At 34.1% G+C, this 19,721-nt stretch overlaps 1 protein-coding gene across 1 annotated transcript in view; it reads left to right on the plus strand.

Annotated features, from left to right (window-relative positions):
- LOC109120050 (uncharacterized) overlaps window positions 1-19,721 on the plus strand; it is a 76,913-nt gene that overhangs the window by 13,361 nt on the left and 43,831 nt on the right. The gene's annotated exons all lie outside the window — the stretch shown is intronic.

A 19,721-nucleotide genomic window follows, 5' to 3' on the forward strand; every position in this document is an offset into this window, starting at 1 on the left:
AAATTTCAAGTATTTTAAGTTGTTGTGAAGCATAAGCAATATTTTTTTTTCATTTTTGATAACAACACATTCTATCATAATTCTTGAAGCATCAAAATAAGACACAAATCTATTGGATCCTTTTGGTAAAGTCAACACTTGCAAAGGTAAGTCTATCTTTCGATTCTTGAAAACTCTTGTCACATTCTTTAGACCATATAAACTTAAACTTCTTTTGGTTCAATTCCATTTTAAAGTGGCAATTGAAGAAAACCTTGTATAATAGTCATCCAAACCCAACAAACATCAAATATCTGAAAGGGACAGAGGTCTAGGGCAACTATTAACCGCATTCGTATTTTTAGGATCTACCTCAATTCCCTTAATGAAAACAATTTGACAAAGAAAAGTAACAGATCTTAACCAAAACTCACATTTGCTAAATTTTGCAAAGAGTTGATGGTCGTTGGCAACCTGCAACACAATCCTCAAATGATCGGTATGCTCATCCTCACTCCTTGAGTAAATCAAGATATCATTGATAAACACAATCACAAACATATCAAGGTATTGATTACACACCCTATTCATGAAGTCCATAATTGTGTACGGAACATTGGTCAAACCAAATAACACTATGAAAAACTCATAAAGACCATATCGAGTGCGAAAATCCATCTTTGGAATGTAAAATTACTTTACCCTCAATTGGTGATAGCCGACCGAAGGTCAATATTATAGAAGTGACTCACTCCTTGTAGTTGATCAAACAAATCATTTATCCTTGGATGCAGATATTTTTTCTTGATGGTAACCTTGTTCAATTGTCGGTAGTCAATACACATACGGAATGAACCATATTTCTTTCGAACAGACAAACCTGGAGCACCCCATTATGAAATCATTTGTCGGATTAAGCCCTTATCCAACAAATATTTCAACTACTACCTTCATTTCTTAACTTATGTTGGGTCCTTACGACAAGGAGGAATAGAGACAGGTTGCATATTTGGAAGGAGGTCAACACAAAATTCTATTTCCCTTTCGGGATGAACACCAGGTAAATCATAGGGAAACACTTCTAGAAACTCATTAACAATGGGGACCGACTCAAGAGCAGAGGTTTCAAAACCCATATCCCTAACCTAACTAGACGATATGAGCAGCCTTAGAAATCATTTTTCTAGCTTTAAGACAAGAAAAAGTTGACTCTTAGGCATATAATTCCCCCCTTTCCGCTCTAGGATAGGCTCATTTGGAAACAAAAACTTGACCACTCGGTAACTACAATCTATTAAACGAGAATGCAACCAATTCATTCTGAGAATAACATCGATATATAACATATGAAGCTCTACAAGATCAAAATAACTGACTCTATGGGAAATGGACACAAGACAATTTCTATAGTTTCCCCTAGCCACAATAGATTCACAATTCTAAGTAAAGATAAAAAAAAGATCTGAAAATACATCCAAAGAGATGTCAAATCTCATAGACACATCTAATCACAAGAGACAAGGTACCACAAGGATCAAATAAGACATAAACATTATGACAAAATACTTTCAACATAACTCTAACCACATTGGGAGAGCCCTTTTACTCATAACGATTTTGAAGTGCATATAATTTATTTTGAACTGGTCTCTTAGGAGTTTGAAGTACATAGAATATCGTACATTCTTAGCAACTGGGAGAAAATCCCTTATCTTATATTCCGTCTTGCCACAAGAAAAACATGCATTAGACACAACTAGAAATTTACCCTCATGCTTCCTTCCATATTTAACACAAGTAGAGAATGAAGATCCACTACCTTAACTCATTTAGGCTAAGGGTTAGACACACTATCCTTGTTGAATTTAGGATCCAGAGCATTAGAGAACTCTTGAATAGAAAACCTTTGTTGAAACTTAGAACGACCATGTTTCTCAGACCTCGAACGTGAAAGGTTACCATTATTGGTCCTTGCCTTCTTTGGCTCTTTAAACTTCTCCTTAAGTTTCTTTTCTTCTATTTGTTGAGTATGCACCATTAGACGACAAATATGGATGTCATTGATGGACATGGCAATACGATATTCTTCGTTAGCATCTCGAACACTCCAAAAACAAACTTACTCATCATGACCTAGGATCCACAACCACAATTGGAGAATATTTAGACAACTACTTTAATTTCAAAGAATACTCCTTCACACTCATGTTTACTTGAAAAAAGTTGATGACCTCAAGTACCTTTGCCTCTCTCATCTCAAGAGGAAAGAACCTATTAAGGAAAACAACCTTAAACTTCTCCAATCAAGAGGATCAACATCAACCACCCTCTCTCCAATATATTTGTTGAATCAAACTTGAGAAACACACTTAAGTTGATAAGTGGAAAATCCGCCTTCTCCACCGGCGTCACTCTCATAATTATTAAGACCTTACACAATTCATCAATGATGTAACACACTCAGAAATTTCCACGACTTAGACTAGAGCCAGACCTGTTAAATAATGGTTAAAATGAAGTTTCCACACCTATACTGTTGAATGATATTAACTTAGGAGTATTAGAGCCTAAACGTCATGGGGCGACCACGACGTCCAGAAACTAGTGCAATTGAACTAGTTAACGTCTTTAGGTTTTGTGAAGGTTTAGGAGTATTGTATGAACTATAAAACTTGTAAAAATACTTTAAATAGGTAAAGTAATGTATGTAGGGTCAAAACTTCTAGGTACGACCCCCCAGGGACCACCCTAGGGGTCCTTGAAGGGACCCTACCCTTGGTCAAACAAGCTGCCCAAGGCTGCAACTAATTGGCCTAGCATGAAACCAGTTTGCATCACGGACATGGTTCACCAAGAACCCAAAATCATGGTTCGCATTCAGGACCATTTATAGCACTCCTCTATCCAAAAAATTAATTTCGGTAATCTTGGAGGAACAGCTCAGTGAAGTTTGACTTCACTAAAAAGTCAACTTAAGTGAGGGGTATTTATATTTTAGGGGACGGTTATATATATATTTTTATATCAGTTTAACCTCACATTTTCTCACACAAATCAAATCCCCAAATTACACCAAAAAGCTCTCACTTCTCTCTACTTTCTCTCTCTACTTAACCTCCATTGAAAAAACCAAGAAGCTTGAAGAAGAAGACTAACTTCCCCAAGTTTGTACTCAAACATGTGTCTAAATACTTCATAAGGTATGGATTGTTTCATTCTTGGGATTCCTTTCCCCAAGAGGCCAATTCAAAGTCGATTTCTAAACCACCCAATTCTAAGATTTCTTCTCTGCCAATGGATTTTCTTCTAAACTTGAAATTGATGATTGATTATGATGAATTGTGATTATATATGACTAATTAATTATATATTGTTGAGTAATTGATGTTTATTAATGGGATTTTCGTGTGATCCATGTCATTTCCCCAATCCCCAAAATCTTGAATCTTGTTTATGAATTGATTGGAAGTGATGAATGTATTGATTACTAAGCTTGTTTTAACTAGGATATTTCATTAATGGACTTCCTAGTATCATGTATTTTTGGTATTGGACCTACTTCTTGGATGAATTCATGATTGAACTCTTTTCCCTAACCCTAGTTATGAATTGGACTTGTAGATGATCAGGGTTTTTAGAATTCATTATGTTATTGTTTAATTTACTATATTATGATGATGAGATAAGTGGATTATTGGATAACTCTGATGAATTTAGTGTATGATATTAAAGAAGGTTTAGGAAGTTATTGGTAAGACTTCTTATGACTATGAGTTCTCTACTTAAAAAATGAAGGTTTATTCTTGATGATGTTATTCAATTGGATTATGATTATGTGAATAAGATTAATATTTGATTATTAACAATGAATTAATGGCATTTCAAAAAGGAACTTTATCTTAACACCAAACGAACTACGTATGAGAGGTGTCCCTTCCCCATGTGCGAAGGTAGGTTCTCAATGGTTTTCATGAGATAGAGACTACAATGCCGTTATGCATAAAGAGGGTTTGTAGTATATCTACTAATTTCTTAACTATGTTGCCTCTATTTGTATACTAGCGAGTAGATCCAACTAGAATGATATGTTCATATTTTTGTTCTACCTTGGCATTTAGAGCACCTTCTTTTGGTGTAGGGTTTTATGACACCGGATTCCATGTTTACCTCACATGGTCTATTGTCGGTTAAGGTGATTATTCCCAAAAGTAAAATGAATGAATGAAAAATTGAATATGGACACTAATTAGGGTGACTTAAGGGTAACTACTTAGTGTAGGTAGGGGTATGAGACTCTATCTATGCATTGCACAAGTTAGCCTTGAAGGGAGTTGATGTACCGTGGTTTCGCGGTACTTTCAATGCTTTTTACTTAAGATTTGTGTGTGTCTAGAGCCTTTTTTGTAGTAGTTTTAACATGATTTTATCTTCTTTTTTTTAGGAAGTATGTCCAAACCCAAATGAGAAGACAACTAGGATTTAGTGAAGAGGTGACCCACAAAGGCCATTGACGGTCCGTCGATGGAATGAAGGACCGTAGATGGTGACCGTTGACTGATATTTCAGGCATCTGGAGAAGCTTGGGGAAATCTTACAAAGTGTGGGGCTACGAAAGGATGGACGGTCCATCTATTGATCGATGATCGCCCTGTTGAATCGTCGATAAGTTCAGATATAGTCCAGTACTTGAAGTTTAAGAAAGTCTAAGTATGGACCGACAGAAGGCATCAACGAACCCTAGATGCATTGACAGACTGTGTTGTTTGTCCGTCGATTGATTCAGAGAGAATGCCAGTTGAATGATGAAAAAGATGCTAAGTCTGGAGTAACGAAGGCAGTCGACGGTCCGTCGTTTCATCGACGGGTCGTCTGTGGGGGTCAGCGAATACAACCGCATTTTTAGGACAACTTTCCTTATTTTAATTCCTTTAAATTTAGGACTATATTTTTATAAATAGGGTGTAAAAACCTCATTTTTGTAGTTGAATTCTATTACTATTGTTCTTAGTTTGTGTTTGGAGATTGGGTTTTGCAACTTTAGCATTAAATCAATTTCCGGATTTGGTTTTCAAGTGATTTCTTGTTATTTCAAGTTGATTTTCTAGATTTTCTTTGAATTGTTAAAGTAAGTTCATGTTTTATTGTTTAACAACTATGAATTTTGTTCTTATGAGTATGGGTAACTAAATCCATAACAAGGGTTGTGGGAACCATGTGTGATAAACAAAGTAGACCAAGCTTAATAACAATTCTCAAATAGGTTATTGCATGTATTGATGATTCTAAGTCTTTTTAACGAGTGCACGTGTTATAACTTGCCTTGTTGCTACTTGCCTGACCAAGGTGGTAATTAATAGAAAAAAATTATCAACATCGATTTAGTGGGATACTATATAATAGGCTAGTCTAGATTGGTGCGGAGTAATAACTAAGCCATACATCGAATATGATGCTTAATATGAAGTAAAGGTAAAAGTTAGTAGCTTATACACACATAGTCGGACCAAGGTACGGGGTGGAATTCTCTAACTGCCGGACCAAGTATTTAGAGATGCCTAAGTTATGACTTTTCATGCAGAGCACTAGGGACGAGTTGTTATAGCTAGGAATACGATGTTATGAACCTATGGGGAACACTTACACCCTAGTTTCTCTCACAACTTGATAAAACAGATGTTTTACTCCTGTTACTTGTTTTTTTAGAGATATTAAAACAATTTTATTTCACAAAGTCCCCCTTTAATTACCTGAATCTGGAAAGAACTTGACTAAATGGAAGTAATTGTACATTAAAGTTAAGTCTAAATCATTTTCCTCGTGGGATGGACCTCAACCTACTAGTTGAGTTCTTTACTTGATACGACCGCTTATACTTCTTTAGGGAGGGGTAATTTGAGAGTATCAGGAGTCCTAGGAGATTGTTTTATGTTATTATTCACTTATGATATCATGAAATGTATACTCAAGGGTGTTCAAAAGAGATTTGCACACTCGGAAGGTAATCCATAAAAGAGGTATATGTCAAATTGGTTCACACTCTTTCAACGGTGCCTAAGATCATATCATGAGTTCATATCACTTAGCCAATCGGACGAACGGGGAAAATTCTAGTTGTCATCATGCATGGTTCACAATAAACTTGAAACACAAGACTTCGACACCAAAGTCAAACAAGACTCCACGTTTTTGCAAGTGTGCAATGTTCATTGCAAGAAACTCAATATGATAATTTTCTAATCGCAATGAGATGAAAATAGTTCACATATTGTCTATGCAACATCATTTTACCTCTTTGTAGCCGTACATTCATGTTTGTTCGATTGCAAGCACTATTCAAGTCATCGGTATTGATCAAATAGGGACTTAAATTTTCCTAAGAACAACCACATTCAAGTACATGCAATAGGTGGAAAAACGAAGGAATTTTTTTTGGTTGGGCTACATTATTTGCAATTTAAAACAAAAGGATCAACAAAATCAAACATCCGCAATAATAGTATGACACACGATTTTAAAACATAACAACCCAAAATATATTAGAAAAACATCGAATAATAATAGTCGCACACAAGGTGGGCCTCATCCTATAACAAATAAAAAGACATTTTTCCTAAAATGCAAATAAATAAAATCCAAAAGTCAATTATAGAGAAAAACCGAGAGTAAGGTAGTCATCCATGGAGCTTCTTTCAACGATTCAGTGGCCACTAAATTCCTGAAATTGTTCAAGTCATGAGCCGCCAAAACGGAGTGGTTAACTGTGAAGAATCCATGTCTCCACGAGGGAATAATGGGGAATCAGGGATTTTTTCTCTTGCTGACACTGGGATTCTTGCCCTCATTAACCGTCTTTAGAGGATTTTCTGCCTTTTTATTCTTTATGAACATTTGCGCTCTTGTTTGTCGAGGTGGCATATCTCTTTTTGCTACTTTTGGTATATCCATATCTGCAAAGCATTGAGAAAAATTTTAAAAGTATTCAAACGAAAACATGGAAGTTCAAATTTAGAATAACTTACCAAACCAGTTGGCGAAGAGCGTGACCACTTAGACCATTTTCCAAGTGCAGTGCTTAGTGGAAGCAAGAATGCAATCAATGGGCGAACAAGAAGTATTTTAGCGGGACACCGAATGCATTTAGCGAGTTCAGTCTTCTCACAGAAAATTATAGAATATCTCATCACATTCAACATTTAATTAAAGTGAGTTGGGGACTTCAAGCGAACTGTCGAGTGATTCGGAGAGCTCGACCTAGATCGCCAAATGATAACGTGCCTACTTATGGTTCCAACTTCCAGGATTCATCCCCGTAATCCTCGAAAACAAAATAAAGCATGTACCACTCAAATTATGCTTAAACCTAGTGTTAATCATGCACAACCCACAACTTCTCATCCATTTTAAAGTATAATTTTCAGGAACAACTGTTCAATTCCCCATGGTTAATTCTTGGTATTCATGTATACTTGTTATTATCATATTTACATATGAATGATATATATTTTATGAAATGATGTTTTGAGTAGGTTTTAGCTTGGAGTCTATATTTCTCCTTGGTGGCGTACATTTATGTGATTGCATTCATATTTGGTTGGTAGATCTATTTTCTTAATCTTTTCGTGTTACTTGAGTCCTACACAAGGACAAATGTTTCCACGGGGGAGAAATTGGAACACCTCAGATCTCGAAAAAGGAAAATAAATCAATTTTAGCTATTGGTTTGATTATACAAGTCTAATTTATGGGCCATAGACGATTTTAAATATTGAAAAAGGCATCCATTGAAAGGGGGTTGATTTTTGTGAAAAATCTTCTTTGTAATGGTGAGTCTATGATTGACCAAAATGATACATTGAATGGTTTTTGAGATGGAGATTTGTTTCCTATAAAGATCCCAAAATTTTGAAATTTAAAGGCCAAGACTTGTGTTACGTTGGGGTCTACTGACAATAGAAATTCTACGGTGTCATAGACATGTCTCATCAAAAGATTTTAAACCTTAAGTATTCTAAAATTTTTAGTGGTTTACCAGGACAGTCCGTAGAAAGTCATACAAACCACATGTCCAAACATAGAAGGCTTTGACAATTATTTTAAGGGGTTTTGGGTCTTTTCCTATGTGTTTAATGCCAATGTCACGTCATTTTAAGTTTTAAAATGTGAAATTCTAGTAATTTTCACAATTTCCTAGTCCCAATTAAATTTATCATCTCCAATCCTCTCTTAAGCGAATAAAGAAGAAACTAGCATTTCAAGGTCAAGTCTCCAATTTACCATAGCTTTTGGAATTGGATCATGAAATTATGTTAGTATTCATTAATGGAGACATTGCCTCCATTGGATTCCAAAATATCCCATTTCTCCTGGTTAAATTCAGTTGATCAAAGTTAGGGTTTTCTATGATCTTCATGGGTTGTTTTTAATTGTGATAGCCTATTTTCTATCTTGTAGAATCGAAGTCTTTACGTGTTTTTGAGTTAAATTCATATGAATCCATGAATGATCCATGAACTTTTACAATGATAACATAATTTAGTTTATGAACTTTTAACTATGAATTTATGTAGATGTGCATGTTTTTACAAGATTGATGTTTATGACTAGGGGATGCTATTAGATAAAATATTAATGAAATTGTGAAAGGTTTTGTACATAATAATACGATCATGATTGCAAAAGGATTACTCACATAAGGATTCATATGTTTGAAGATGTTCTTAGATAAGATGAATTATGATTTAAGGATATACTCTAAATGACTATAATTTTGATTGGTAACTTAGTTGTGCCTTTCTATGTATTATGAAATGAATATGATTAATGACTATTCCATTAGATTTTACTTAGCATTGAGAGGATATTAAGATTAAGGCTTTCCCATTAGTAGAGACCACGTCTCTATAACAATCTCCTTGTCCCTAACTACATTCCCCCGTATGATGTATTAGCTTGTAAATACACATAAGCAGAAGTCTATGGTCTTTACATTGGCAAGTAGGACATTTCTTTTAAGGGTCAGATATACACTAGAGTATATTTTAGCTCACATGGTCTATGTCACGAGGTTACTTCTGAGTATCTCATAATGTGTTTTGAATATGTTAATCTTGTATCGACCATGATTATGAATTGTGTTATCGAACCCTTTTGTATGATGATCTATCTTGGTCATTGCATTTCATGTAAAGTCCATGTAATATGATTCATATTGTTTATGCATTGCTATCATACTTACTCCATTACTTGTAATTATTGGATACTGGTGCCTACATTATTTCAGTAATGTATGGTATGACTCTCCTGTCTCACATTCTAGTGTCTAGTTTCTCTCACTGACAATTATAAGATGTTGAGGTGGAGAGTCCACATGTTTCGAGGACTCTGACACTATTTTTTTCAGTTGTCAGATAATTGTATATGGTGCATATATTACATCCCAACTACTTCTTTGATGTATTAGATGTATTGTAGAGACTATGTTAGACTTTCACTTTGTCAAACTCTTTTGATATGAGAATGCAAATTTTGAAATGTTTATTTCTACTATTTTGTATTGTGTATGCTAAATGGTTTGTGTAGGGCTTTAAGTGTTCTATATGCCTTCTTACATCTAGGGTATAATTTGGGCGGTGACAATTTTATATACATGACAACTTATCTGACAGAAGGAAGAGTTAAGCTTAGACATATATAAATTAATTTGGTTTAGGTATTAACAAATTGGAGGCGCACTTGAACTAATAGGTTGAGGACTCTGAGGCCCGATAACCAATGTCGTGGATGATGACCAACTAGTGGAATGAAAATGGATGTCTGACCATTCAACCATACCTTATTCGTTATTTTCTATGTTGAGAAGGATTACAATAGATAGGAAGTTGTAAATAATGTTCCTTTGGAGGTTAGAAACCTTTGAGCCCCATCGAAACACTTTTCCATCTAATTCTTGGATGATGGCATGAAATTTGAATTATCTGAAATAATGGAGGATTATTAATATAAGGAACATTACCTCTACATTTGAAAGTTTTATTCCACGTAGACAAAATGACATTCCTCGCATAACAACCAAGAAGTGCAAGATGCAACATCAATTACTTGATTCAATTATCTTTATACAACCTCCCCAATGCGAAGAAGAAAAATTTATGTAATGTTCGGGGGTGAACTGAATAAGTTCAAAGTGGAAAGAAAAGTGGTAAACTTAATTTTGTTATGGAGAGACGTTAAATAAGTATCTTATTGGGAGGCAACTCAATTTTTAATGTAGGTTATTATTTTTTTAATTTTTAGTTTTATATTTTTGTGTTTTTCTAGATTAAAGGATGTTTGATTATTAGAAATTTAAAGAATAGGAACACATTTGAACTTAAGTGTGAGATGCATACGACCCTTGATAAAAACTGAGAGAACATGATACTAGTTATTACAAGAGGCATCAAGGAGTTCTTTCTTTGTGTCTTAGATTATGTATTGAATTGTTGCACTCGGATAGTTCCATGTTTAAGTGTGGGGGTGAGGGAATGAAGTGTTAGTTTTTGATGTTTCATTGAATCATTTCTTTTTTAGGATGGTTCCTCAGGTTTTGTTTTGTTTTTTCTTGAGGATATACCCTTTGAATCAGGTAGATATTTTCATTGTTTGTAGATTAGTTGTAGTAGTAGTGACTTGTCCTGATAGTTGATAGATGACTGCCGTATTAAGAAAAAAATAGTCATAGATTTTTAGGCGTGTAAACCTGACCTTTGGAACTTTGAATCCCAATTTGGAAATTAGCCAGAAGTCATTGGTAGTTCATGCTGAATCATGTAGATTAAAGATGTATTTCTTCAAAAACACATAGGTTTTTAATTGGACTCTAGGAAAAAAAAAGAAATTGGGCGTAATTGTGTGAATTCACTCAATGTTTTTGCGTTTGGGCATGAAGTTATTATGTTTCTATATGTGTATCATGTTTCCATGTGTGATGAGTGTTTTTTGGTTATTTCATAGAATAACATCTAGAACTAACCCCTTATGTTTTTTTAAAAAATTCACATGTATGAAGTCATGGAATAAGATATAGGCATTTGCTTGTATATCTCGTTCAATTCTTATTTGTTCCTCCTTAAAATCATCCCTAGTTAAACCTATTGAAAATTGTAGCCTATTTCTTTGTTAGTCACGTATTGAATCTAATCCATTTCTTGATACTTATATCAATTTTATCAGAATATTAAAGTTCCAAAATGCATTTTTGGTAAAAATGGGTTAATAAAAAGATGAGTAACTTAAAAAGTTAAGGTGAGTGTAATGAATGAGAGATTTAATGAACAGAGCCTTTGAAATATTTAGAAAAGTGCTGCCTGCATATGAAAAAACACAAGCAAAACACTGATAAGTTGAAATAAGAAAAGTTATGTGCGAGCGACAAATGCTTTGATTACTACTGTTACGACCCAATTTCGGAAATTGAAGGGTTTTGAAACCGATTTTGCAACTTTGGCAAATTTTGTTAAATTTTTTGAAAAAAAAAAAATTGGGAGTCGCCCCTTAATATTTTAGGAAAAATTAAGAAAACCATAAAAATAACTTTTTATAGAAGATATTTTTTAAAAAAAACAGAGTTGATTAAGGATTCAATTAATTCTCTAAGGAAGGGTTTAGGCACCCTAGAGAATCTGTTAACATGCGGTTGACCGACGAATTTTAAAGTTGACTAATTCTTTAAAAAAAATTTAAGAATAGTTGAAAAATCTTGTTTATTAATTTCAAACTACTCAAAAAATAATCTGCTAACATGCGGTTGACCGACGGATTTTAAAGTTGACTAATTCTTTAAGAAAAACTTAAGAATAGCTGAAAAATCTTATTTATTTATTTCAAACTACTCAAAAAATTCTTGTTGAAAACTTAGATGAAAATCTCTTGATATTTTTCAAGATCTCAAGAATAATCCTAAGACTTAAAACTTTTATCCATAGTCATATTTTGAACCATACAAATAATTCAACACATAAACATAGATTACAAGACTTTGTTCAACAACTATGACAGGATATTAAAGATCGTCAAGTCATTCATACAAAATTATAAGGTAAATTAGATACTAAATTAGTTTGAGAAACATAACAATTTTATCCTATTCAAAAATTTCAACTAAATAGTTAGTTCAAACTCGTAACATGGATTCAAAGCATTTCAATAATTATGAAAGAACATGAAAGGTCGTTAAGTTATTCTATAAGCTTAACATACCTAACTTAAAATGAGTTTTGGAAATTTTCGAAGTAAACAAGAGACATAATACGAAATAAAAATCCCTCCAAAGATTTATCTAAGTTAAGAAGAAGGTTAATGAATACAACACAAAATGATATGAGAAAACGAGAAACTAAATCGAACAATATAAGAATAAACAATATAAAGAGAAAATTAGTCTTTTCGCCTAACTTTTAGCCCCAATTTTGCTGCTGTAATAAACTGTTGCACTTATTGGACTTTTGGGGAGTCCAAAAAATTATTAAATTTCAGCCTTTTCAAGGCTAGTACTGCTGCCTCGTTAAGTATGGGGTTCAACCCATTTTTGCTCCTCATTTGAGCTCGTTGGAGCTGTTGTTGCTGTACTTTTGGGTGTCTAACCCAATAATATTAGTTTCCATTCAATCGTCATAAAGGAGGTTGACTCAAAGAGAAAGGAATGCAAGGAGGGGAGTCTTGATAAACTCAACGAAAGAGTGTTCATGCACAAAAGAAAGAGGAGATAAATATTTGAATCAGTCAGAAATAATATTAATCTAAGCTAGTAATTTAATATGCCTACAAGGACCGTAAAATGTGCAAAATTTAAAGCATCCATTCATATTAAAATTTACAGTACATCAAAACTATATTAGTCATAATAAGGAAATAGCAAATCTAATAAATAAATAAGAAAAAACAACAGTGCTTCCTTTCATTCAAATCAATATATATGCACGATATGACATTCTAATTTTTGACAACAAATCCATAAGTTCTAAAAGGATTCCAAAGGAAACATGGTGAGTTAACTTGTTGCCGGAACAGACCGAAATAACAGATCATATGACCATTAGTAATATGATAATATGGAGAATCGGGCAGATTTCAAAGCAAAGAAGGCTAAACCACTATATCCAAACTCAAACTAGTCTTTAAAAGATAGCTAGAGCAAAAGACTACTTCATGAAGCTTTATAGGGAGAAAGCCAGTGAACATTCAAAACTAGACAACACATCTCAAATAAACAGTTTAAGATACAAAATGGAAAGGAACTGTTAAATGAGCTCACATTAAAAATCAAAATTAGACCAAAATCTATTTGAGAAGAAAAGAAACCTTGAGATAATTTGCATTTACACATCACAATTAAAAGAAAACTAATCGACTAGACCTAAAAGAGAATTATATCTAACGTAAGAAGAAACAAGAGGCTTCTTATCCATTTCCGATACGATTAAGAAAACTAAACTATGAAGAGCAAATCATAGGTATTTAAGAAGCTATTAAGACAAGAAATAAAATATTAAAACCATAGTTTTGAATCCGATTACCCAACTTACATATTTAAAGTTTTCAAACCAATGAGTTGTTATTTATAACATATAACAAAACTAAGCATCTTCAATGGGAATCAACGCAGAACAGAAACTATACAAAGCAAGTATAGATGGTATAGAACACGTAAGTTAGCAAAATAAAGAGGTTTATGAGACTAACCCTTATAAAACAACAAAAAATCATACTATCGAATATTAAAACAGCATGCATATCCTGAAGCATTTTAATTCAAAATCTAGCATGAAGGGAAGCAACCAGGATTTTAGAGCAATCAAATACTAAAGCCTGAAAAAAAACATTCTTATTTAACATTGCTAAGGTATGCACAACTATGGATCAAGAAGCTAAGGTAGGAACTAAAGACCTTTTTCATATTTGTAGCAATCAAAACGTTTTGAAGACAACAAGAACGCAACCCAACAACTAATTTTCACCTTAATACAACAAAAGAGCAGTTGCACAACCTAGTATTTATAAAACAGACGAGAAATCAGGCTTTGACAAAAGGCAAGGTGATAATCTTAATATAGAACATAACAACTTAAGACAGAAAACAACAACTATATAGCACAAATTTCTAACAGAATAGAGATAATAGTAAGTGGAAGAACATGTACGGACTAATGGATTTTACGAAATAAAAGAATCACATTTACATGGAAAATAACCATCAGTAGAGCAAAACATTTGAAATCCTTCAGAATTTAACTTAACTTTAAGAAGACTTTCACTGTCATTCACACCACTAATCATATTGAATCTAAACAGATAAATAACAATACCAAACAAATAACAACTCTACAATGCAACAGAGAGAAGAAACTGAGAAAGGGCAAGAAGATTACCTGGTTCTGGGCAGCAGAACCAAAACGACGAGTGAAGACGACTGCACCTCTTCAACTCAAAAGCCACAAAACTCTTTAAAATTTTGAACTACGGTACCAAGAAATCCCAAAATTTTATGGGTACTCTTTGTTCTCTGAAAAATCCTCCCCTAAAAAGTGAATGAAGAAGGTTTATATAGGGCAACTTCTGGGTTGGAATTGAGGGGGAAAATGATGTGGGAATGCCTCACGATTTAGAACTCTTAATGGATAAGGTAGAGGGAGCTGGAATTCGTACGAATTCTCAATAGATTGAGAACCAAGTCCATCCGATTATGAGTAAGGAGGAGCGAGCGACAGGATTGAGACACCTGCTCTGTTCGAGTATGCCTGTACGAGAGGATAAGGAGAACACACGATGTTTGATGGTTTCGCCTCTGATGCGAGTTGGAGTTTCGCCATTTTCTGGTTTTGTGGCGTTGCTTGCGAGTCATTTTTCTAAAAGAAGGAGAAGAACATGGGCTGGATTGTATTGGATATTTGTTGGGTTATTGAATTAAGGGCTGATGGGCTTCTCGTAATTGAAACAAATGGATTGGGAACATTGGGTTAGTTGAATTGTCTTGGAATGAGTTAGTTGATGGTATTGCATGAGAATTAAAGAGTTTTGGCCGGTTCGGATTTGGGCTGCTGCAAAAAGGGCCAAACAAAATGGGAGAAATGTCCCCAAACATAAACTTGTCAACAATTTAACTAGGTTTCGACCATATATATTTAAATTATAAACAATTAGAAATTTAAAATGTAGCCAAGCTCGATCATAGGATAAGATCGACTAGTGATTAAATAAGATGAATCAATATAATTAACTTACGAGCTTCTTAATATTAAAAAAAAATTAGTTTTAACGTAAACTAATGATTCAAAAATTACTTTAACTAAACTAATTTAACAAAATACTTACTAAAACAATGAAAATCTTCATGAGTTGATTTTCGGATAGTTATAAGATATAATAAGCATTTAAAATAACTTGAGAAAATATTTTGAATTTTATAAAGTCAACTATTTTGAATCCTTTGGAATTTAAGAAGCTCGAAAGTTAAGTCCTATCGTGGAGGGGTTAAAATTGGGTGTCAACAACTACAAGGCGGAAACAAAAAGATTAAGATGGAATTTGTAAAGGTTTGAGCAAAGAAGATAAACTAAGGCTAAGAGAGGAAAAAAATGGTAAAGTGTTGTATTTTTAAATAAAAGTATTAGGGAGGAGAGTCACTATATGTTTCAAAAAGTACTCTCCCCGACCTGAAGCTGAAACATCTAAAGAAAGTTTTTTTCATTCCATCAGTAGTATGCATTGTAAATGTAACTATACACTAAGTGTAAGCCTATGTCACATTGTTATATGCGGAAACATATTTTGTGAGAGTGAGTTTCTAGACTTTTAGAATTGTTCCTTTAAAGTTGAATCATTGTGAAACTACATAACAAGACAAGGAGTGTACTCAAAATAGTGGGGTCACTCATGAAATCTGCATGGGATTATTGCTGTTTTTTTGTTTATACATGATCACAATAGCGTAAAAAATTTGTAGGGAGATGATTATTGTAACGATTCAAAAAAAAAAGAGAGAATTATGTAAATAAGAATAAATAGGTATTTAAGGGCATAATTGTCCTTTCACGTTTTAAATGAATAAATAAATAAATAAATAAATAAAACAGATTTGTATTTATTTATTTTAATGTTATTTGACTAATTCTTGAATTAGTCTCCTAACCCAATTAGTCCCCTCTCTCTCACGCTTCTTAACTCCCTCTCTCACGTTCTCCATCTTCCTCACATTAATTCTGCCAAAATATCAACAATTTTCATGCTTGAAGAACTCACAAAAAAATTTTTAAGCAAAAGAAAAAGTAATCAAAACGTCAAGGCTAAGAGAGATTTGTTGAGTGAGGTGTACGTTGAAGTGAATTGGGAGTGGTTTGGAGGAGTTTTCCGGGCAGCAACATTTAAAGTTTGAACATCGATTAAGGTATGGGTTTTCTTCTCTCTTGGTCCCTTTCCCAAGAGACCCCTTAAGGTTCAAGATATTCATTCCGAAAACTAGGGTTGTTCCCTTTTGTATGTCCTTGTTACTAGCTCCCAATGAATTTTAGGTTGGGTATGATTGTTGGAAGATTTAGAGGTATATTATGTTTTCGCGATGAATATGATTATGTTTGTGTACTTGGAATCGTATGAATGGCAATCATGTTTTCTTGAAATTAAGTATGTTGCGGTGAATGAGGTTCTCTATGTAATGCTCCAAAAGTTTAATGTAATATGATTGTATTTATTGTGTATTTGATGTGTATAATGGATGTACAAGATGATGTTCATTATGATGAAGTATATAGTAATTGATTAACAATCTTTTAGCTAAACAAACCCATAAAAGATGCACTCAAAATGTGTTATAATAGTCTACGAATTTTCTTAGGAATTCAAGTGAAAATATTGATAAAAACGAATTGAAAAATGACCAAAAATTCCAGAAACAATGCAACTTTAATTTAGACTAAAGTTTAATGAAGGAAATCTGGAAATTTATTAAATTTTAAAGGAATGAGGCCGCCAGGATTCGAACCTGGGACCTCACCTATGAAGCTGCAGTAGCTCGCAGAAAAAGAAAAAAAAAGGGGGGGCTGGGGGATTCGAAATCGGGTACAGGAAGAGGAAGAAAAGAAAAAAAAAGGAGATGCTGGGGGCGGGAATCGAACCCCCGACCCCCAGTTCGCGAAAAAGGGAAAAGAAATGGGGCTGAAGGGAATCGAACACGCGACCTGGGGAAAAGAGGGGAAGGGAATTAATTCAGTAAATTAAATGGGAGGCGTGGGATTCGAACCCACGACCTCCAAGTGCGCGCGAGAGAGGGAAAAATGGGAAGAAATAAAACGTGAGGCGTGAGAATCGAACCCACGACCTCAATGACTGTAGCAGAGTATAAAAAAAAATATGAGGGGCTGTGGGGGTTCGAACCCACCACCTCACAGTCTCCTCTTCAGCGAAAAAGAGAGGAAAAATAAGGGGCTGTGGGGGTTCGAACCCACAACCTCCCTATTCAAGCGAATTTAATTAAAAATAATAATAATAGTAAATTAAAATTCTAATTAAAGTTGGAAAATTAATTCTCTTATGTAAACATTGAGATTTAATTTAGAATTTTAATAAAAAATAGAATATTAATTCTTTTATGAAAATGATTGAAATTTAATTTAGAATTTCTAATTAAAATAGAAAAATTTATTATGTCACGAAAATGTTGAGATTTAATTTAGAGTTCTAATTTATGAATATTAGAACTAAAGTCAATGAAAAATATAAATGATATCCAAATAATTCAAGATTTGGGTTCTCGTGTCCAAACCTCCGTATTGATACATAAGTCATACGTGAGTGAAATATTCAAGAGTAATGTCATCTACTTAGATCAAAAATCAAAGATCTTGGCATATATACAAGATACATAAGTCTTGTAATACATAATCTTAGAAAAATAAGAATCACTTAACGAACTATAAATGAAGTCCCATGGCTTGTATGTATAGACACATAAATCTTACATACGTTCAAAAATAAGTGGACCTAAGATATACGTAATGAAATGAAGAATGTGGTGACAACCATGATGTGAGGCTAATGTATATGATGAGAGCAATCTCAAATAAGCCCAAGTAAATGTTACTAATATGTACTTACCAACGTGAATGTGAGATAATGAAGAGACCAGCCTCTATGAATACTCTAATAAAAATATTGATTTTAAAACATTTAATACTAATGATGAGATGAGAAATCATCTATTGAGCTATGATGTCCTCATACTAGAAGCAAACTTCTATGATGTATGAGTTGAATGTAATGGAACTTTATACCGAGCACCGATAGGCTAGCTATGAGTGGTGATGCCTTCTTTCGGGAAGGGCGGAGGTTCACGTAATTCTCATGAGATGAGACTGTCCGGCTTGCCGGGTATGGGTCTCCATACATCTCCTAGTCTTTGAACCTATATTGCCACTATAGGGATCTGGCGGGGTTAAATTCCCATATACGCTAGTATGTTATTGAATCGCTTTGGCCGGTGATTCCACCTCTTTTCGGTGTGGGGAAGACACTGGATTTCATGATGCTCACATGATCTATGTCGGTTAAAGTTAAAGTTCCCAATGAATGAATGAGGCCAGCCTCAAATGAATCATATAAAGAAATGAATGATACCGAAGGTGTTAGGATAGGATAATCAAGAGGTGAGCTAGATTCAGGTAATGACATTAGGTCATTCCTGATCATTGCACAGCAAACCCGATGAAAGTCTTAAACTACATCCTAGGTATAGCTGGTGTTCGCACTGGCCTATGAATGAATTGAAATGAAATACGAATGAATGAGTGAAGCAGACTCTGTGTTTGCTAAAGAAGGCTCCCTAGTTGAGGTCCCATATGTTGAGCCCTCATTTTGGAAAGTCTTAAAGTTAAGTCTATGATAATAAGGTCTCATGGTATACGAATGAATAATATGAGAGAAAGTATGTGTTATATGTTATGTGCTATATGAATATGTTATGTTTTGTGTGCCATACGATAATTATAATGATGCATGTCACTCTCATGGCATAACTTTCCCAATCTCAATTTGGCAAGTCCACTGACTTGACTTCCAAAAATCATGTTGTTAGGAAAGAGCTATTCTTTCTCATGTATGTCCCTGGTGTGTACTTGCATATACCCATACTTAGTACAAGTGTGTACTAATTCCATACGAACATCTACTTTTAGGTGCAGGCACAGGTGGACGCTAGAGCTACAGGTTCGTCGTTGCAGCTATCCGGACGTCAGTATTCATCCGGAGTTTGGTAGGTCCTCATGCTTTCGATGATGCTACTGTTTTACATTCTAGCATAGTTTTAGAGTTGAGCTAGTGGAGCATGTTCCACTAGCGTTTCTTTCCTGTTTTGGCTCAAACTTTGTATTGGTGCTATTGTGGCCGATATACAATTAATACTTAATGAATTATTTCTTTCAGTTGCTTCTCTCTTAAATGTTAGATGGTTGATGATGAACGATTACGAAATGTTAAGAATGTTCAGCAATTATGATTAAAGAATCAAAAATTTCAAATTTTCCGCTAAAATTAATCTATGTAAAGTAAGAATGACGTAAGCAGGCTTGTCTGCAACCTCTGAGAGGTCAACGACGCCGGTCTCGTCTGGGGTCTAGATTCCAGTCGTGACAAAGTTGGTATCAGAGCGCTAGGTTAAATTCCTCGAATAATGAGTTCACATCAACCACATTGAGTAGTTTCTAAGTCATGGTAGT

Source organism: Solanum lycopersicum, chromosome 9 (assembly GCF_036512215.1).
Source record: "Solanum lycopersicum chromosome 9, SLM_r2.1".
In the NCBI taxonomy this organism is placed as follows: domain Eukaryota; kingdom Viridiplantae; phylum Streptophyta; class Magnoliopsida; order Solanales; family Solanaceae; genus Solanum; species Solanum lycopersicum.